Source organism: Erythrolamprus reginae, chromosome 4 (genome assembly GCF_031021105.1).
Source record: "Erythrolamprus reginae isolate rEryReg1 chromosome 4, rEryReg1.hap1, whole genome shotgun sequence".
Lineage (NCBI taxonomy): Eukaryota > Metazoa > Chordata > Lepidosauria > Squamata > Dipsadidae > Erythrolamprus > Erythrolamprus reginae.
In genome coordinates this window covers 53134589-53157359 of record NC_091953.1, presented here as the reverse complement: position 1 = coordinate 53157359, position 22771 = coordinate 53134589, and the positions used below count along the sequence as shown (strand labels likewise).

Below are 22771 nucleotides of genomic sequence, written 5' to 3'. Positions count from 1 at the left end.
AGCTCTTAGTTATATATATTTTAATTTTGTTTTACAAGATATTAATTACCTGCATATGGATCTTATTTAAAAAATCGATATCATAAATCATTATTGTAAAGAATAAGTAATAATATACATTGGTTAAATCATCATCAAACTGAAAAATCCACTAACATTCAATATTAATTTATATCTTGAGGAGAAGTATTTTTCGGCATAAATATATGGACTTCACTATTCAACATTATATTCTTAATTGTGTAATCTTACATGAGGAGATTAATAAAATGATTTCTTAGTTAGTATTGTTCTAATATCCTAACAAATATAAAATTCTACAAATGACAAATACAATATTAAGATGTCCATATTGATGCAGTGTTGTCTATACTACATTTAATATAAAATTATATTCATAATTTCCAAACAGAAGTATAGTTCTCTGTTCATTTGTAAAACAAAAAATAAATGATAGTATACTTTCACCAGATGAAGAAAGCATTTTAGTAAGATCAGTGTTAATGGAAATTGTTCTCAAATGCTATATACAAGTAAAAATAATGAAATTAAGATTGTGAACGTTGATAAGAAACCGTAGAAATTTAAAAAAATAAGATTGGCAGAAAAACTATTTTTATGCACATCAAGCTTATAATAGCTCAGATCAAATGAAAAACAAAATCTTACAAAGCATTCTCTAAAGCTTTCTTAACAAAGGGACTTGTGGCCCTTTCATGCACAAAGACACACAAACCTTAACCCTTGACCTTTTCTCAGTTGACAAAATAGGAATACTGAAAATGTTACATATCATATAAATGTTCGTTTTGTACAAATTCTTTCTTCTCTATTCTTGGGTTAGGAGAAGGTGCTCTATTCAGAAAGAGTCAAAGACAAGCCTGCTTTTTAATTGTCATGTGACTCTCCCCCCCCCCCTAAAACCCATGTGCTCATGTATCATTTTACTCCAAAATATCTATGCGGATTTCAGCTCAACCTGGCTTTGCTCTGAATGCATGACATAGACTGTGTGGGAGCATGAGAACTATCTCTCTTAAAAGCAAGGTCCTCATAGTTGGCCTGTAACCATGGAAGCAGATGTCTCTTTTTTTGCTTGTGTCTTTTTTTTCCCTTTTGCTTACCCCTGCTTACCTCTTTGCAGCCCCAAGCTGCTCCTTATTGTTAAAAGGGGGTTGGCTTGATTTTTCTTCATCATGAACGAACTTGTCTCTTTTTTTCAAAGGCTATGATGCTGCAGGTCATCGGTCTAGACTGTTTGGACGGTCCAGAGAATAGCCTTGAAGTAACCCTTGCTCTGTCTGTGCCACACCACCGGCCGAGCAACTGCAGACTGTGGGGGGACATTGGAGATCTGTTTTTGAAAAGAAGTCCGTCTGATTTTGCCATTGTGCCTTTTCACTCATCGATCGAATGAATATCGAACCTTCTGTCATTGCATGTGTGAAATAGATAGCTTAGCAAGCATATTTGAGCTCAAACCTGTGCAAACGGCCAAACTGTTATTCTGTTCTTAATTTTCATTTTGTGCTCTCCAAGAAGTGCTCTCCATTAGGAATCTTTTTTAAAATATATATTAGCCAGTTACAAAGTAACGTTAAAAGCCATCTACATATTCACATTTCCTCCCCCACCCCCACCCCCAGGCTATATCAGATAGCATATTTATATTTTAAGATTTGGAAGTTGTTCTTTGCATGTGTGTGTATTTGTGTGTCCAGTTTCTTTAAGTTTCATAACTGAGCAACACACCTGAGTTTTAAAAATAATTTATTGAAGGGAAATATGAGTTCTCGTAACCAAACATGTTCTAAAATCATACCATGATCTATTGACATTTATTATTCTAATTATTATAATAAACCTTATTAGAGGAAAAATAAAACACATTCTCACATTTTATGTGATAAAGTAATTGCTTTCCAGAATATTTTTTTCTAAATGGGAAAAAGAAACTATCTTTCACAAATGTTCATATAAAAAAAACCAAATATGGAGCATTCTTATATTATTGTACATCATCCAAATAAACTACAATATGAAAACAATAGGCAATGTTATTTAACTAAAACATATTTATGGTTTGGATGAAACAAAGCACATGAAAATTATATGAAAATTGATTAAATCAACCATAATTCAAATGCATTTGCTTTCCTTCTTAAAAATCCTAAGGTACTTAAATGAAATATTATGAAATTCATTTATACTATTTTCCTATGAACATTTCTGTCAGAACTGGCTATCAAAAAAAAAAAAGTTCCCACACTGAAAACTGTGGGGATCATTGTGTTCATTGTGGAGCATTCTTGCCTTTATACTGATCCAATAAAATTCAAATCAAATGGGCTTACATTTTCTTCTGGGGGTCGCTTATCCAGCATTGTCTATATATGGCTTCAGCATCTATATATGTTTTCAGATATCACTGCCTCTGTACTTGGAGACATACCTATTTTTCTCTAATTGCCAAAGGCAAAGGGGAGGTGCATTAACGAATAAAGAAGGTTATTGTGACAGATGAAACATAATTCACAATGAATACTCTTTTCATTCAGACTTAACAGGGAAGAGGATTAGTCCAAGATGAATTTTAGGAGAGAGAGAGACTAGACTTCATCCCAACAATACAAGAACAGGCCAGAAATTGGAAAACTACTGTAAATGCAAACAGGATTCTGCTCATGGTTTTGGATTGTTTCATACCAGAAGAAATAATAAACTGAGGAAAGTTGAAGATAAATAGCAATAGCAAAATGACATGCAATGTTTTTTTTTCTAGACTGGATTATGATGAATGCTTATAGTATGTTTCTTCTTCATTTGACAGAGATTTGATGAATGAAAATGTATTTTTTTCTTCAATAAATACATTATTTGGAAGTAGGTATTCCTTCTTATATGTTTGCTAAAATTAATCTTTCTTTATATTTGTTAATCATTCTTTTATTCTTTGTTTATATTGCATGGGGGTTGAATTTAGTGAAAAGTATGACAATACTGTAATTATATTACCGTGTGCTGGAACTTCAAATGTTCATTTGGAGTAATAATTGCCTTAAATTTTAATTATTGCTTATAAGAATTGTATTAATTTTGTTTCTTTTTACATTCTTTGAGATTACTAACAAAGTGAGTTAAGGATTATTTGTTATGCTATATTTTTTTTTAAAAAATGTCCTAAATGTTTTATTTCTTTCACTGCAAATTTGTTTGAGTAATACATGTGCATATTTTAAAATTGGACTGTTCTTGATTTTGTCCATTGATAGCTATTTATATAGACTAATGCAAGAAATGAACAACCTGAAAAGAAAATATCTAAAATATATGCCTAGAAAAGATATTCTGTATATTTCATGTTATTAGATATTATAAAATGGCTTTAAAATATTTTCAGGAAATTAACATTATCAAAATATTACACATAATTGAACACCTATAGTTATTTATCCGAAAATCTCATTGAGATTTATAAGTAACTCTTAAAGTTACTTATCTAAAAATTTCACTAAGGTCAACCAGAATGGCTTTTGAGAATGCAAATTTAGGTTTGTACTATATCTTTTTAACATGCTACTTCTATTTTCAGCTGCTAGATTGTATGACCCCTAACTTCTGAATATTATACAGTATATTTCAGAAACATATGAACCTTAAACAAACATGTGAATTAATATTCCATAAAATAACAGAAGATTGTCTGTTGGATTTCATTTGCATACAATTTTATACAAATTTTATACAATTTTATTACAGGAAAAAAAATCCTCACAGAACATTCTTCAGACTAAATGTTACAATAATATTTCTCCAAATGTATCCAATATAATCCTCCTTTTATAAAAAAAGAAAAAAGAAATGTCAACTGATGAAACATAAGGATTTAGCAGTTAGCAGTTACCATTATGAACAAGAAATATATTTAAAAAAAAGAAACTTTAAGTAAATATCTACATTTCTATTTATCTAGAAAAAGCCAGAACATTTTTATGTGATAAAACATGTACTTTTAGTTTTCATTTAAAATGATACTCATTTAGATTTATTTAATCCTTAGTGAATTGTTTTTTAAACAGAAACTGTAACTAATCATTTAAGATATGAGGTTTATAATATTTTGAACACTGCTTTGTACATGGGCATGTTTAGAAAAAGAAAGAATTGAAGTCAGTAATCTAGCAAAAGAGTAAAAAAGAATAATTCTGTTTGAATTTCCTATTTTAAATTAATCAGTAAAATATTATGTCATTATATTTTAAACTTTTAAAAAAGCATTTTATAGAAAATGTGCATCCTGAAATACTTTTAAATACTGCATTGGATACTTTTAATACTAATTCAGAATATCAGAATGTATGAAAACGAATTCTTCAAATTGTATTTTTTATCTAAAACTGCTTGTAGTTCATTTTCCATGACTTTGAGTGTTAATTATTATATAAATTCTGGCTAGTGCTGAACCATACTGAAGTAAAAATATTTAGATTATGTGGGGCTGGGAGCAATACACTGGGTTTTTCTTTCTTTTAGATACTATGATTTCATAAGACAAGCTGTAGGGGAGTCAAATCTGCCACATGCTGTGTGAAAAAATGCCACCCTGGTGTGAACAAAGGGTTTAGAATGGAGTCAAGAAGCGTGCAAGCTCAATGTCTAAGCTTTTCCTGTGAATTGTTCTGCCACAACCTGCAGGATATCAAGTGGGCTGGAAAGAATAGGGAGCTCTTGGAAGCTACAGCAGAGAAACACTTGCAACCCAAAGTAGAAAGAGAGCCTCTTTGTTTTGTGCTTCCTTTGGCAAACTGTTTTACCCAAAACAGAAACCAAATTTCAGAGAAAAATTTCAATAACAATAAAATGGCAAGATTGGCTAAAGAATCTATATTATCTGCCATTACATCTTGAACTGAAAGTTAAAATTTATTAATATAAATCATAGCATGGCTATTTCATCCTGCAAAATGGGCTTTAATAGTCCAAATATAAAAATAATACAAAATACATGAAAAGGCTCTGGAATCATTTTGTGAGCTGATATTGAATGAAGTATTCACTATCCCATATTGTTATATTGTGGTTCAACTGACAATAAAAATTAGTTTCGATTACTAGACTCAATGAGATCCTTTAGTTGCCTAGTTGATTAACTAAAAAGACTTATTGCCATGTTTACATTAATTACCCTGCATTAAAACAAATTTGAGCAATCACCTTTCAAAATATGCATAATTATGATCCTACGATTTTCATTTTATTTATAGAATCCGTTAAATTTGTTTAAAGAATAACATTACAAGCAAATTTCAGAACGTATTTAACACTGAACCCTTGCTTCTTGAATGGATTATAAACTTATTTCTAATTCCTCTATAGCTTTAATTCATTTGAGTTATAGTTTAAACAATTAAGGCTTTAAGCTTTAATGCTATATTGTACTATAAAAAATAAAATAGATTGACTCTGCCCCACCCTATAATCTCCTATTTCAACTAGTTTTTGTTATTATTTTTGAATAATAGGAAAGACAAAGAAAAGGAAAGTATATAGTATATTTTCTGACAAAAATATACTATTCATGGCAAATAGACTGAGTCAATCTATTCATGGGGCTGATTCAATCTGAACATATTATGCATTTAGTACGTATGTGGTTAAATAAGACATTCTCTACTGGGGGAATATTCTATAGTAGACAATTATAGTTCAAAAAGGTGTATTCTGCTATGAAAGTGTTTTGTTCTGAAACTGAAGCAGAAACAAGAAAGCTGTTAAGACATACAACTAAATTACAAATTTAAGAAGACAATGACATCTTGGCCAGTCTATTTAAAAATGATCCGACCATTTGATATTATAATCAATCCCGGTACTGAGCAACATGTTCATATCTTCCTGTTATCAGATTTGTAACAATGAATCAATTCATCAGTCCTAAAGGGGCGTATAACTAAAATTATTTAGAATAACTCCGCCCACTTTATAAATACAATATTGCATTATGTTGCAAGGAACGTGTCAACAGCTTTAATTATTCTGAACTCGTGAGTTAATTTGGTTTCATTTCTTTGTTCCGTACTATCACCTGTCTTTTAATTTATTTCTCTTTGCAATACAGCATATTTATTTATTTATTTATTTAATTAATTTTATTTTATTTTATTTTATTTTATTTTATTTATTAGATTTGTATGCCGCCCCTCTCCGCAGACTCGGGGCGGCTCACAGCAGTGTAACTTCTTTTTCAACCAAACTAAAATAGGTTACATTTCCATCTTTCATCTCTCCAATTTTTATAGTGCAGTACATCTACTACATAGAGACACAGATATTTTTATATCATGCCTAGTGTTCTTTTTTAATTATTTTCTTATTTTTATTTTTTTCTTATCTTTATCTGTATCTTATAATGTCATGCTAATTTATTCCAATTTTATTATTCTTTCTTATTATATATTTTTCACTATCTGTCTTTTAAAAAATTAGGCCACATTTTTCTCTACTGTATAACCCATCTAAAACCTATCCTCTTTTACTTTGTTCATCATCCTTGTTTCCTAATTCTCCCATCTCTTGTTGCTTCTTTTTATTTCCTCAATCATTATTCATTTCTCTTAAATATTTATCTCAAAGTCTATGCAGTTAAATAACACCATTCTCATATATTAACACAGTAGAAAATCTTGATAGAACCTAGCAAAATTGGTACTAATTTCATGTGTCTTCTAATGGAATGGATGACAAATGATTTTGAGGTTTTAAATTTCTATAAGAAAATATAAAATTGTTGGATTTTCTTAGCAACTGCTGCTCAGAATCATCTCAAACCGCAAAGTGGGCAACAAATAAATTTAATAATAATAACATCTGTCTGATTGTGAAACAGTCCATAATAATAGAAATGGTGGGACCATAAAATGGAGAATATCATAGAAAATGAAAAAGCTAAACTGTTGTGGGACTATAGAATATAAACAGACAGGTACCTACCACATAACACCTGAGACTTAACAACTGTCAATAAGGAAGACAAAAAGGTTGTATAGTAGACATGGTAATTTATTTATTTATTTATTTATTAGATTTGTATAACGCCCCTCTCCAGAGACTTGGAGCAGCTTACAACAACAAAACAATACAAATCCAATAGTTAAAAAGAATTTAAAACCCTTAATATCATATACCATATATAATATTAATATACCATATCCACCCCGTCCCAGTTAAAAGCGGTGTTCCCCAAGGTAGTGTACTGGGACCAATGCTCTTCATTCTCTACATCAATGACCTTTGCGATTACATCACAAGCAACTGTGTCCTCTTCGCCGATGATGTAAAACTCTTCAACACCACCGATAACACAACTACTCTCCAAAAAGACCTTTACGCTGTTTCTGAGTAGTCTAACACATGGCAACTCCAAATCTCAACTAGCAAATGCTCTGTCCTACACATTGGGAAGAAGAATTTGAACTCCAAATACGAACTAAATAATCAAATTATCACAGATAATCCCCACTCGGTTAAAGACCTTGGTATACTAATAACAAAAGATTTAAGTGCCAAAGCCCACTGCAACAATATAGCCAAGAAGGCTTCAAGAGTTGTAAACCTAATCCTATGTAGTTTCTGCTCTGGCAATCTCACACTACTTACCAGAGCTTACAAAACTTTTGCCAGACCCATCCTCGAATACAGCTCATCTGTTTGGAACCCATATCGCATCTCAGACATCAACACCCTTGAAAATGTCCAAAGATACTTCACCAGAAGAGCCCTTCACTCCTCCACTCGAAATAGAATTACCCTACGAGACTAGATTTTCAATCCTGGGCCTAGAAAGTTTAGAACTAAGACGCCTTAAACAAGATCTAAGTATTGCCCACAAGATCATATGCTGCAATGTCCTGCCTGTCGGAGACTACTTCAGCTTCAATCACAACAACACAAGAGCACACAACAGATTTAAACTTAATATTAACCACTCCAAACTGGACTGTAAAAAATATGACTTCAGTAACCGAGTTGTCAAAGCATGGAACTCATTACTGGACTCCATAGTGTCATCCCCAAACCCCCAACACTTTACCCTTAGATTATCTACGGTTGACCTATCCAGATTCCTAAGAGGTCAGTAAGGGGCGAGTACAAGTGCACTAGTGTGCCTTCCGTCCCCTGTCCTATTGCTCTCCTATATCTCCTATACCTTTCTTCTATTCCTATATCTCTTCTTCTATTCTTTCATTGATATGTTCTATTACTATACCCTCTTTTCTATTATTTCTTAGATATATTTTACTATGAGTATCTCCTCTATAACCTTCATCATGTATTTTACTATGTGTATATAGATATATACCCACTAAAACCCTCATTGTGTATTGGACAAAATAAATAAAAATAAATAAATAAATAAATAATATAAAAATAATCATACATCTCATACAGACCATACAGAGGAAGGAGTTTGCGAAAGGCAAGGAGGGTGGGGGCAGTCCTAATCTCTGGGGGGGAGTTGGTTCCAGAGAGTTGGGACCACCACAGAGAAGGCTCTTCTCCTGGGTCCTGCCAGATGACATTGTTTCATCGACGGGACCTGGAGAAGGCCAACTCTATAGGACCTAACTGGTCGCTGGAATTCGTGCGGCAGAAGGCGGTCTCTGAGATATTCTGGTCCGATGCCATGAAGGGCTTTATAGGTCATAACCAACACTTTGAATTGTGACCGGAAATTGATCGGCAACCAATGCAGACTGTGGAGTGTTGGTGTAACATGGGCATACCTGGAGGACGTCCAAGTTGCAGACCCTCTCTGAGGGGGTCAATATTTCCCCCCCCCAGGGTAATGGACGGACAGATGGAATTGTCCTTGGGAGGCAAAACGCACAGCCACTCTGTCTTATCAGGGTTGAGTTTGAGTGTGTTGACACCCATCCAGACCCCAACAGCCTCCAGGCACCGGCACATCACTTCCACTGCTTCGTTGACTGGACATGGGGTGGAGATGTACAGCTGGGTATCATCAGCATGGCGCTGGACGATCTTGCCCAGCAGTTTTATATAGATATTAAATAGCAGGGGGGAGAGGACCGACCCCTGAGGCACCCCACAAGGGAGAAGCCTAGAGGTCGACCTCTGACCCCCCACTAACACCGACTGTGACCGACCGGAGAGGTAGGAGGACAACCACTGAAGAACAGTGATTCCCACTCCCAACCCCTCCAGCCGGTGCAGAAGGATACCATTGTCGATGGTATGGAATGCCGCTGAGAGGTCAATACCTGGAGTCAGAAAGGTAGAAGAAAAAGAAGAAAAGAAGAAAACAAAATACAAAGGTCTGCAAGTAGAAATAGAATGACTGTGGGGGAGGGGAAGTAAAGATAATATAACTAGTAATAGGCTATCCCAAAATAGATGGAGTACCACTTGAATATGATTGGCATTGACAAAATGACCATCAGTCAAAAAGGCAGCTTTACTTGGAATATCTTACATCCTCCAATGATACTTTTAAAACTCTGAACATCAACATTTCCTATTCTAGGTCATTGGGTGGCATAAAAATCAAATAAGTAAGTAAGTCAGTCAGTCAGTCAGTCAATCAATCAGTCAGTCTAGTTTCAGCTGTATTTTTAAAATGTGTATATGTATTCATTTAATTCAGAAGGCTATAATTGTAGCATCTAGGGTTTTTTTTATAATGTCACTGCATATCTAAGTCTTATTATTTGGAAGTTTTATTATTTTCACATCTTTAATGGGGGATATTTCAGACAATTGTTATTAAACTTTTCATTAATCTGGAAAGTCTTCATAATGTGGCATTCTAAAAGTTATATAGAAAATTTAATATCAAATCAATATTGAAAAACCATAAATCTTTTCTGGACTGAGTTACCCAAAAAATGCTGCATCCCCACCCCAGATTAATTACTTATATCTCTTTAAAATAGTGAATACATTTGGTTGACTGGAGTATCCAGCAAAATGTACAGAAAATATGACAATTGGTTTTACTGAAATTGTAGGACTAAGGTAGAAGCAGAAAGAACTACAAAAAGAATTTAAAGATTAGGAGCAACATAGCCAGATAGGATTAGCTTTGTTTTACGGTTAACTTTAACCTTAATTTACATGGAAATGATGTAATCTAGATACAGATTCTGTTTCACTGAATGGATAAGTAAAGGATGAAATGTCTTCCATTTTTAGCTTAAGATATTTAAGTTAATGAAGGATATTAAGGCAATTAGCAACATCAGTAAATTACCAAAGATAAAAAGGGCAACTTGTTTTTACAAATTTAAATATATTTCTCTAAATGATATTATTTATATGTTTATGATTTAGCTGGGGTTTAATAAATCCTGATATCAAGTTCTGATTATTTATTTATCTATTTATGTATCTCAAAAAAGTTATTGACACTGGAACAAAATCAAAGCTAATCATATATATACATACATACACATACACATTCACACGCACACACACATACATACATTTATACACACACACAAACAATTATTACAAGAAAAAGGGAGTCGTACTTATCTGATACGACCCTTTTCGTAGGTGGAGCTAGCCTCTAAGGATGGAAAAAAATCTCCTTTAACCAATCAGGACTGAATCTGGAAAGAGTATAAATAGTTCCCCCTGTGCTACAACTCCCCCCCCCTTTAAGACGAGGGATTAAGATCAGACTCTACATAAACTCCTTGACAAGAATAGAAACTTTATTAATGTACAAAGGAAAACAACCTTTATTAGTCTACAAATTTAGATATATGCATTACTTAGTCACTATGTACTTAGTTAATCCACAACGTATTTAGAGATATGTCTTAATTAATCATTATGTGCCAGTCCTTGTCCCTATAGGGAGGAATTTGGAGGCTAGCTCCACCCTAAGAAAAAGGCTGTATCAGGTAAGTACAACACCCCTTCTACACAGTAGATAGAGCTAGCCTCCAAGGATGGGATATACAAAAGTAATCAGTCCCTTGAGTGGTCTATCTAAAGTTGCCTGGTGCTTGCACAATCCTGTACTAACTGTTGTAATACCCTTTGTCCAAATGCTGCCTCCTCTGAGGCAAAAACATCCAGTTTGTAATGGCGGATAAATTATGACCAGGTGGCTGCTTGACAGACCTCCTCAATGGATGTCCTGGTATTCCAAACTGCCATGGTAGCAGTGTTATGCATCAAGTGGCTGATTATTCTGCTGGGTGGAGGTAATGTTAGTTGATCATAGGTTCTGGAATTAACCACCCAGATGCAACACTGACCATAGAGGAGGATACCTTTTGACCCATGGAAACCAGATGGAAACCACAAACAGTGCCTCAGTTCTACAGAAGGTTGATGGCCATTGTAGGTAAATGTCCAGGATGCGTCTCACATCTGGAAGGTGTCACTGCTCTTCAATGTCATTAGTGGGACAAGGATAAAACCTGGATAAAATTATCTCTTTTGTCATATAGAAAAGAGAGTTAACCTTTGGCAGAAAGGTGGGGTCCCAGTACCACCTTATCATGGTAAAAGACACAAAGATTGGATCTCACTGAAAGAGCAGCCAATTCAGAAATTCTACGTGCAGATCTGACAGCTATGAGGAACACAACCTTACACGTCATGTCATATAGGGAGACCAACTGTAAGGGTTTGAAGGACTCCTTTGTGAGTGTATCTAACACTTTGAGCAACTCCCAAGTCAGATACTTATAAATGACGGAGGGACATAAATTGGTTGCCCCTTTGAGGAATCTACGAATTGATGGGTGTGCTGAAAGGAGGTCCAAGGACTCACAGAACAGGACTGTTGAAAATACTGCCACCTGCTGTGGAAAAGACCTTTGGTCAGACCCTGCCATAGGAACTGGAAGATGCCCACTATTGACAGATCTAGGGGAAAATAACCCTTTTGAAAATACCAGTTACAGAAATCCTTCCAGGTTGCCAAATATATGCATTCTGTGAATGGCTCAATATTTGTAGTGACTCCCTGCATAGCAAAATTGCAAGTATTTGCAGTGAGATGCCCGAATGGGAATATAGAGGTAGGCCTCCGAGAGATCAATTGATGCAAGTAGATCTCCCTTACTAATACTTGCTAGAATTGATTGCAGCTTGTACATCTTAAATATTTTGTTACAAAATGTTCTGGTTTCTGGTAGAACTTTAGCTATTAAAAATAACTCCTACTAAATGCAGTATTTCATAAACAAAGAAACTCCATTTTTATTCTCTTCACTTCCGTATTCAAAATACAATTCAGACTAGCACATTCCTTTTCTCCCGTTATCTCTCTTAATTGCATTCCACATACATTCCTTTCAGTCTCCTCCATCTCCCAAGATTTATGTACTCACAGCATGATTCAAAAACAGCAGGAATTACTGTAAAATAACACAGAATGAACTTGCTCACTCGGGAGCTGAACAGAAACACATTAAACTCATGTACAATTATTTAGCACTACAACATTGAAACTCCACCCTTCTTTCCCACTGGCCCCCTGACGTACCAAATACATCACTCCAGTATTTAACCTATTCCTCCCCTTAATATCTTTTTCCTAACACCTGTTCCTTGCATTTTTGGACCCTTCTGAATTGAGGATTGACCCAGCAAACGTCTGTTTCTTCCTCACTAGATTCTGGACTCGTAGCAACATCCTGTGGCTGGCCTCCCACCTGTTCTAATACCTGTAACCCAGGGCCTACCACTAATTCATAAACACTATCTGTATCAGAGTCATCAAGCTCTTCATCATCCTCCAACTGACCAGGAGTATGTACAACACAAAATATTACTATTATTTGTAGAGATGTTTACAATCTGCAATAGCTCTCCATTCACCCAAGGGTTTTGGTAGTACAAACAAGATGGAGTAGAACTCCCAGTCCCTGTTGGTCTTCAGGCACCTATTGGATGGCTCTAATGTGCAGCAGGGACTTGATGGTTTCATTCATCAGAGCATTTTTTTGGCATTTACAGACAGGGGACAGCATAGAAAAAACCTTGGGAGGGGGCGGGCGTAGAGTTAAATTCAAGTCTAAGCCCAGATGACAGAGTTTCCAACATCCAAGTGTCATTAGTGATCTCCTCCCATTGTTTGGCAAATAATGCCAGACGGCCCCCTATGGGAGGTACCTCTGGTAATTTACTTATTCTGGTGGGATGGGCAATCACCGGTTCCTTGAAAGGGCCATTTACATTGACTGCCCTTGAAAGTCCTGTCATAGGTGCCTCTCTAGCAGCCACCATCTGCCCTTGAGACTGCCCTTGGGACTGCCCCAGGAATTTTCTATATGGTTGGTCTAGACATCCGGGGGTCCTCCTTGGAAAAGAGGTAGCTGGGTAACTAGATTTCTGACTTCCCAAGAGAAATATTTTTACCATTTGTCCCTGGTTTCTACAACTATGGGGTTCAGGACATCCCCAAAGAGGGACTGACTGGTGATAGGAGTGGATGCTAGCTGCCATTTAAATCAGAGGTCTGTAGAGCAACTATGCAGCCAGGTCATTCTGCGGGCCATTACTGTTGACTCCATTGCCCTCGTTGCAAAACGAGCGGCCTGAAGAGTTGCATCAGATGTGAATTGTGCAATTGCCAGGAGCTTATTCAGATCCAATATGCTTTGGTGTCTGACACCAGCAAGTGGTTTTGTAGACTGTGGAGCCACTTGAATGACGTGCAGCAGAAGAATGATGCTGTGGTTAATGCCTTGATTGCCTATGCCACTGCCTGGTGTGTTCACTGGAGAATTGTCTCGGTGCAGCCGTTCTCTGGTCAGAATAGCTCCTCAGCGACATCTGTCATTTGTGCAGAGTTATGATCTGCCCATGAAGACCCCCAAAGATCTGGCTCATTTAGATGCAAGTCAGCGTGATTCGGGGGAAATGACCTGTGGAGCGACCGGAAGAAAATCTATGGCTCTGTGCTATGCCTGTGTTATCCCTCAGGCTACTGCTGGAGGAGGAGGTTGCTGGGGACTGGGAACCCAGCCTCCTGACCTGAAGGTGTTTAGACCCCTCCCAGGTCTTCTTTGAAATTGCCTCCTTTTGTTTCCCAATCTGGAGGTTTTCGGATCTGCCACCAGAAATGGAGGTTTGACGCCGCTTGAGAGATCTCGCCCTAACATAGTGAGAGGATGCAGAATCTCCTCTATCCTCTTCAGGGCATGGAATCATAGCCATATTTTGATTTTTTCCTTGTTTCTGCTTTTTTCCCCTGCCATTAAACTCAACTTTTATCGCATTTTCTGGTTGGCGGTGTGTCTACGCAAATGAGCTCTGCTTGCCTTCCGACCTTGTGCATGGGCTAAAATCGCTGGTGCAGACCTTAGGAAACAGGCAAGCAAGTGAATCGGAGCGAAACAAAATTGCACGGGGATTTTAAAGGCTTGATTTTAAGTTGTAGTTCAGATGCAATTAAAATATGCTGTAGTATGCTCTACTCTCCTGAAAACCCCTAGCAAGCCCCTTTATTCAGAAAATCCTTTGATCAGGGATCTTCCCTCAGTTTGCCTTTCTTTGTAGGTTAACCCTTTGCCTTCCTTTGTTGGAATTTTGGATTATTTGCCCTCCAGAGCTTTTAATTGGATATAAAATCCTATTCAGTGTTCAGAATTATTTCCAGCCAGGCAGGAAGGGTGAGGATTGGGAGGGGGCATCCCAGGATAACTCCCCATGTTCTACTGAAGGCAATAAAGGAATTCTGGCTCTGATTTCTGCCAAGTCAGTCTTAGCAAAGTGCAACCATCCAAGTTTGGAATATGAAGTAGATGTGTTATCACCAGTGATGGCCTGCTATCAGAATGGTAATGTGCTCCATTCCAGTAGCGATTTTGGGGATGTGTGTACAGCTGGATGCCCGTGATATGCATGTGCACCCCAGCATGAGATTTTGCTTCTGCTCATGTGCAGCAAGAGAAATCGTGTGTGAAAATGCTCACGCAAGTGAGATTTTAACAATTTTCACCAATTTTTTGCTTCTGCACATGCATGGAGTGTTTTCATGTGTGTTTTTGCTTGCTGCACAGGTGCAAAAGAGAAATTTCATGCCGGCGGCTTCAGAGGGTGCACCGGTAGTGCCGAAGACAGCAGTCCTTCCCTGGTTATCACTCATCTACTTTAGGGCAGCAGCTGGACTGACATCCTAAACTGCTTGTCAGAAGCAGCAAGGTTGACTGCCTTCCACCCATGTGAGGCTTGGAACCACCTGGAGAGCTCACTGAGGCACGAAGGAAGAAACACACTATAAGATGGATTGTAGTGATGGAGAAAGTGATAGAGATAGATAAGCACGTATCCCTGACTTAGCCTTGGGGGGGGGGGAGTTGTAGTGCACTATTTATATTTTTTCCAGACTCAGTCCTGATTGGCTAATGGTGGTTTTTTCCCATCCTTGGAGGCTAGCTCCACCTACTATGGAGATCTTCTATTCAACTAAGTGTAAATTGTGAAAATATACTTTACCAAATAGAATCAAAGTGACAAAATGTTCTCCTAACATAATATGACTAGTTTTGCTCTGCTTTTTAGCTTAGGGTTTTTCAGTGTGTCAAACCTAAATGACTACTAATATGCATCAGGAAACTGACAATCATATTATTCAAATAGCTTGCACTAAAATTTAGGAAAAAATCATGATGTTTCTTCCCTCTCTATATAAAATGTTATAAATAATTCTTGAATATTTTGTTACATATAAACTGTGGTTATCTTCCCCAGGTCCTGTAATGTTGCCTCATTGTGTCAGGGGTTTTATTGGAAATAAAGTAAATAATACTAGGATTGTATTTTAAGGCAGTTCTCCCAGTAGAGCAGAAACATGAAGATCACCTAAAGCTTCCAAGCAGCTATATCAGCCAGCATCAATTTTGGAGATAAGTTTACCAGTTTCTGCCACTTCAAGGTATACGAAGCAAAGGACAGACAACATTGGAATTGCAGGAATGCCACTTTATTGTTGTAGAATGCGATAACAGAATGTAGAAAAATGTTCATGTTTCCTATACAATATAAATATTTTGAATTGGGTTATTTTGTCTTTCTTCAATTTCTGATTTGTCAAAATGCAAATCCATTCTAAATGGTTCTTCAATGTTTTCGTCAAGGTTACTTTGAATTTCTTTACAAATAGCAAAGAAAACAGACTTACAGAAAGTGCATACTCTTGCACAATATCTTTAATTTCATGTGCTAGCAAAATAATGCTTATCCTATACAGATTAGAATGCTACATGGGAAAGGAGATGCCAGATGTTCATGCTGGTTTCAGAAAAGACCAAGGAATATTATTGTTGTAGATAATGGATAACTGAGAAAGCCAAGGCATACGAAAAAGAAGAAAATAGGGTGTGTGTTTTTTAAAAAAGCAAAACCCTTCAGTTATGCTAACCATATTAAGCCATGAAATATTCTTAGAAAAACAGGATTTCTAGGCCATTTTATTGTTTTCATGCAAAACCTACACATAACACAGGAAGCCAAACTCCAGAGAAAACATGGAAAACCACACTGCTGATTATATATTGGGGAAAACTTGAATGGGAAGATGGATATGGTTTTAAAAGATTAGAAACTTATACCATAATGTTGAGGACTATAACGAAAATACTGATATTACAATTAAAGATAAAGAAGACCAATTAATACATAAGTACATAAGTGCACCAGAGTGCCTATCGTCCCCCGTCCTATTGTCTCTCCTATATATCTTCTCTTCTATACCTATATCTTTTTCTGCTATTCTCTCATTGTTATATTTCACTCCTTTATTTTCTCCTCTATTCCCCTTTTAATACATTCTATTTGATTATATCTTCTATAACCCTCATTGTATATTATTGTGTATTGGACAAAACAAACAAATAAAAATAAATAAAATAATGCCAACAACGACAGCTGCCAATATTATATCTGTCAATGAAAATGTTAACGTGATGGATAACGTCTTCCTTTTAGATTCAACTATAAACAATAAAGGAACCAGGAGTCAAGAAATTTACTGCCAGCTAGTATTTGGTCAATAGCAATAGTATTCATTTGATGCTCTATTGAAGTTGGATTTTGAAGAACCAGAACAGAAAAAGAATTGATGCTTTCGAAATCAGATTTAAAGAAAACTCCTGAGAATACCATATATAACCAAGAAAACAAATCAATGAATCATAGAACAAATGAATTCAGAATTCACCCTTGAAGCATAAATAACTCAGCTTAAATTATCATCTTTTGGACAATAATGCAACAAAAACACCAACTCCTTTGATAATGCTTGGAAAAACAGAAAGAAAAAAAGGGAAACTAACCATAAAGTAGATGTATTTCATTACAGCAACAATGGATGCATTATTGGGAGACCTAAGGATTGGGTACGTATAGCAATAGCAATAGCACTTAGACTTACATACCACTTCACAGTGCTTTAACTGCTCTAAGCAGTTTTCATAGTGAGCCTATGGCCCCCAACAATCTGGGCCCTTATTTTACCAACTGAAGGATGAGTCGCCCTGGTGAGATTTGAACTACCAGATTACAAGCAACCACAAGTCAGCAGAAGTAACCTGCAATACTGCATTCTAACTATCACAGCTCTCTTAAAACAGTTCTATGTAGTTGCTAAGTGTCAATACTGATTTCACAGGACAATCAAATAATCATAGTTAATAATGGGTTATATTCTTAATTCGTTTTGCAGATACTGTTGGAACATATAACCCATTAAATCACTGCTGATAGCAGAAATGAAATCTGAAAAATTGAATATGGCAATTTCTCTACTTCATTTAGTCACAAATCATAGAGAATTATACTTGCATTCAAACAAGCATCAGTACTGCTCACCTTCAAACCTTCTTGTTGCACCTTATCTCTATTTATTTTCAACCCCTCTTATTTTGAGCCAAATGCCTGAAAAGAATAAGAGTACAGTATATCATTATTGAACTAGAAAATCACCCACAATTATTATGTTATTAATGTAATGTGTAAATTATGGTTTTTGGAACATAAAGATGCATATTAGTTTCTATCCCAGAAATGGATTTCCTGGATAATTGTACATACATATCAGTTCTGTAAAAATAAATGTATCAAATTTTTTTTGACATAACCTACTCCCATCCAGTGTTCCCTCTAATTTTTTTTCGGTGTGAGCAGAAAAGTATAATGTCTGAGTGGCACATTTCCATGCCTGGGCGTGGATCGGTTAGAAACAAAAGGGGGTCACGTGACCTCAGGACACACAGCAATGGTCATAAAAATGAAACGGCAGCAAAGTTTTGATTCTCCGATCATTGGGCTGCTGCGAAGGTCCTAAGTGTGAAAAAGGGGCATAAGTCACTTTTTTCAGGGCCGTTGCGACTTTGAACGGTCAGTAAATGAACCAATGAGGCCAACGTTTCTATCTCCTGAGTAAGATGGTTATTAAGTGAGTTCTGTCTCACTTTACAACCTTTCGTGCCACAGTCGTTAAGTGAATACCTGCAGCTGCTTGAACATCCCAAAAGATGTTCACATAACCCTGGGACATAGCCACCATCATAACTAACATGTCAAGTGTCCAAAGTTTGATCCAATAACCCCTTTATTTTTCTAACAAAATCCTTCCACACTCTTTACCTCCATTCATTTCATTCTTCCTCCTCCCTCCCTCCATTTCTACTTCCTTCCTTCCTCTCCACTTCTCTCTTCCCTCCCTCCCTTTCCCTTTTCTTTCTTTCTCTATCTTTTCCAGGTCTCTCTCCTTCCAGATCTTTTCCAGGTCTCTCTCCTTCCAGGTCTCTCTCATTCCTGCATCCTCTCCCTCTCTCCCCCCTTCACTCTCTCATTTGTTTATCTCTCCTCCCTTGTGTGTCCAATCACACTTGGTCAATAAAGAAATAAAGGAAGGATCGTCCCGGAGCAGATTCCATTGGCTCCAAAATGGGGGGGGGGAACGCGGCCGTGTTGGAGGGAAATGGGGTGGGGAAGAGACGTGCTGCCAGGCACTCGGCTCCAGCCCCTCCTGCCTTTTCATCCTCCCTCTCCAAACCTTCATCCTCCCTCTCCAACCCCCACCCCTCTCTCTGAAGTTTCACAACTCCTCCCATTGTCTCAGCACTCACAATGGACAGCTCGCATCTCTTTTGACTGCCGGATTCTCCATTTCAAAATGCGGGGGGGGGGGAGGCAATCTTCCAGGCCCTGCTTTAAACCCCCTCAGGAGGCTTTTGAGACTCCTTCACAGCAATCGGGTGGTTGCTGTCAGCAGACGGCTTTGCTGGCCGTCACAGGTCTTGACGTCAGGGTGCCCCTGCTGCCCTGACCGTCATGCTCACCTTGTGCCATGGGGGTGGGGTGGGGTGCAAGCCCCTTGCCTCTACCGCCTCCTCTTCCACTGCCCCGCTGCCTGGGCCCAATTAAAAGGGGCTGGTGGAAGACCCAGTGTCGCTTTTGCTAAAGATAAGGGGAAAAAAAGAGTAAAAGCGACATTGGATCTTCCACCAGCCCCTTGTAAACGGTTTCATGCAGTGGGATGGTGGAAGAGGAGGCAGTGGAGGCAAGGGGCTTGCACGCACCCCGCACAGCACAGGGGCCCGCTGACGTCAAGGCCACCCGGGGAAGTGGCACACAGCGACAGAGCCGGAGAAGCCGGGTGGGGCTTAGAGCCCACGGGGCGCCAGCTCCATCACACTGGCATGGAAAACTCTGGGCTGAGCTTGGTTTTTCCCTGCACCCCAGTGTGCTGTGCGCGTTAGAGGGAACATTGCTCCCATCTACACAAAAAGTGTCTTGATAATGAACAAATGGTTGTTTTGTATAAGGAAATAAAAATTATACTTTACTTCTAATGAGGAATTGAAAACATAATAAAATTTAAAGTAACCAATAGTAACCAAAACAACATTAGAAAAAGGAAATAGATTATATCAGTATAGATGGGTATTCCTTCAAATAATTATAACATAACAGATTAGATCAAATAATCTAATTTAAATTCTAATTAATTTTAATGTTAAATTAAACTCATGTACAATTATTTACAACTTTATATTTTTAGGTTTGGACTATTATTAGCTAAAACCAGTTTCCCTACAGCAAAATAACAATAACAACAACAATAATAACAACAATAACAACAATCATAATAACAATAACAACAACAACAACAACAATACTGTCAGCCAAGGGAGTTTGGGAGGTAAGTCTTTTAATTACAATTGCATTGATCAGATTGCTGTTGATGAATGACAGGAAGACAGTTTCAAATGCAATCTCAGCAGATATTGCTTCTCAGACATTTTTAATCTCTCATTCAGATCACACACTACTTCTGTCTTCCTTCTTTCCCTCCATAATACACATCACTTCAGTAGTGCTTTGTCCACAGGGGTTGGGGACAAAGTGGGAATCCATGTAGCCTATCCATCACTTTTTATCTTAACTGAATGACACACAAACTCGATCGAAATGAAACATAAGACAACTTTGTATTTCCACATTCACTTTCTCTATTTCTTTTAGTCATCATTGTGATTAGAAGCGTTAAGCATGATATGATTTGAACACTGCTGCCAAGCACCCACACACAAGCTGTTATAATATGAATAAATTGTCAGGAAAACAAAACCCATTTACGTTATAAGAGGCCAAGAAGTCAACTCTAGCAACATCAACCATGTTCATTTTGAAGGCTTAGGTTAGTGAAAAAAAGAAAAGTTATAAATTATCCTTCTCTTGCTTTCAACCGAAGTCCCACCTCCTTTTCCCATTTTTTCCAGCTGTGTCAAGTAGTATGATAGGTAACTAAACTGATCTTTCAGCTTACTTTTGCAGATTTCATTATAAACCAAGACCAGCTATGATGTCATTGTATACACGATTTCTAAGCTCTCCCATATATTATTAATAAACTTAGCAATGCAAAATGCCTGATTTACATAATCATAATTCTAACTCTTTCTTGAAAAGTTTTGCAACGTCAATTGCATGAATGAGGAGTGAGAAAATTGAGGGAGGAACTGAATAATTAAGATATTTGCAGTTATAGGACTTCTGGCAGTGATGTCATGCTTTGGTGGCTGGAACAAGCAGAGCTCTACTCACTTCAGTTGATTTCTTCATGTTTTGGAAGCCCACAAAGGCAAATCGGACTCTGGAGGAAATAAGGAAAAGAGGGGTTCTCTCGGTGATTTTGAGGGAAGAGGTGCAACTCCCATCAGAATAGAGAAACTCTTGTAAATAGCACAAAGAAAATGTGGCTCATATGGCTGCTCTAGAGGCATTAGGTCCCAAATGTTCAGTAATGAAAGATAAGAGTGGTAAGTAGCTTGAGAAATTGGGGGGGGGGGGACAAGATACAGAAAGGAAAAATACTCTAACAGTATGGATTGTGTCAACACTGTTTAGCCCTGAATTGAGTCTCTTGTGAGAAAGCAAAAGTGGTGATCCAGTGGTGGGAGTGGAGGAAGTGAAGATAGCACGAAAGGAGTACATTTGTTAAAACTAAAATGGCAAATAGTGAGTGGAAAAGAGACTGCTCTTTATTTTGTTTTAAATTTTCTTTTCTTAACATCTGATACAAGGTTTTCTTGGTTAATAGAAAAATGTATAAAGAAAGAAGGAAGCACTTTGGCATAATGGTTAATAAGTTAGAAATATAATTGGTGTTGTACTTTTTGAAGGAACATTAAGAAGGGAATTTAATTAAAAGAATATGTATGTAATTGGATGACAAAATTAGAAAAAAAACCTTCTGCAACTTTTTGGATGATTGATATTAGTTACTAACAAAATACTGTACTGCATTTTATTCATGGAAAATTAGATGGTACACTATATTGTTTGAATGCATGTTGAGAGAATTTTTTTTAAAAAATACACCCCCCAAAAAAAGTCTTTCCTTCCTCTGTCCCTCCATTCATTTCATTCTTCCTCTTTCTTTCCTTCCTTGTTCTCTTCATTTCTCCTTCCTTCCTTCCTTCCTTCCTTCCTTCTTTCCTTCCTTCCTTTCTTGTTCCGTCCATTTATACCTCCTTTCTTCCCTCCCTCCTTCCTATCCTCTTCTCCCTTTCCCCCCTTTATTTCCCTTTTCTTTCTTTCTCTGTACTTCTCTCTCTATCTCTTCTCTCTTTTACCTCTTTCCCTCCAGGTCTCTCTCACTTCTGTGTACCTCTCCCTCTTCCCCCCTCTCTCATTTGTTTCTCCTCCATTTTTGCTCTCATTTCTCTCACCTTCATTTCTGTTTCTCTCTCTCTCTTTCCTCTCCCTTTTTCTTTCTCTCATCGTAATCCAGAAGCAAGATCTGCAAGACCTGGAAGGAGGCGCAGGAAGAGGCAGGCTCTCTTCCGGTGGGGGGGTGCAGCTGCGGTGGCAGGGACAGAGCCTGGCAGGCAAAGGAGGAGGAGGAAGAAGAAAGGCGACCTCACAGAGGGGAGTCGAGGAGGAGCAATCAATCACCATCCAGCAGGGAAAGATTGACCATCCAGCAGGGAAAGCTTATGAAAGCATGGATCACTCCTCCTCAGCTCCCTTCTGTGAGGTCGCCTTTCTTCCTCCTCCTCCTCCTCCCTTTTGCTGGAGGGCGATTGATTGGTGTCGAGAGGAGGGTGGCAGAGGCAGCCAGTCTCCCCAAAGAAAATGGCTCTTTGCTTGCTGGCTGCTGATCTAGAAGTTGGAGAGGGCCGGCAGCAGAACGGGGAGCTCTCGCGCGCACACCATTCGTCGGGAAAAAAGCCTTCACGGCTTCCCCCACAACTCCCCAACATCTACCTACCAC

At 37.4% G+C, this 22771-nt stretch overlaps 1 long non-coding RNA gene across 3 annotated transcripts in view; it reads right to left on the bottom strand.

Moving 5' to 3' along the window:
- The window catches only part of LOC139166559 (uncharacterized), a 151079-nt gene that overhangs the window by 88424 nt on the left and 39884 nt on the right, over nt 1-22771 (bottom strand). For all 3 annotated transcript variants that reach the window (XR_011558979.1, XR_011558980.1, XR_011558981.1), the window contains exon 3: nt 17857-17922. This is a non-coding gene — a long non-coding RNA (uncharacterized lncRNA). The remainder of the gene's footprint in view (nt 1-17856; nt 17923-22771) is intronic.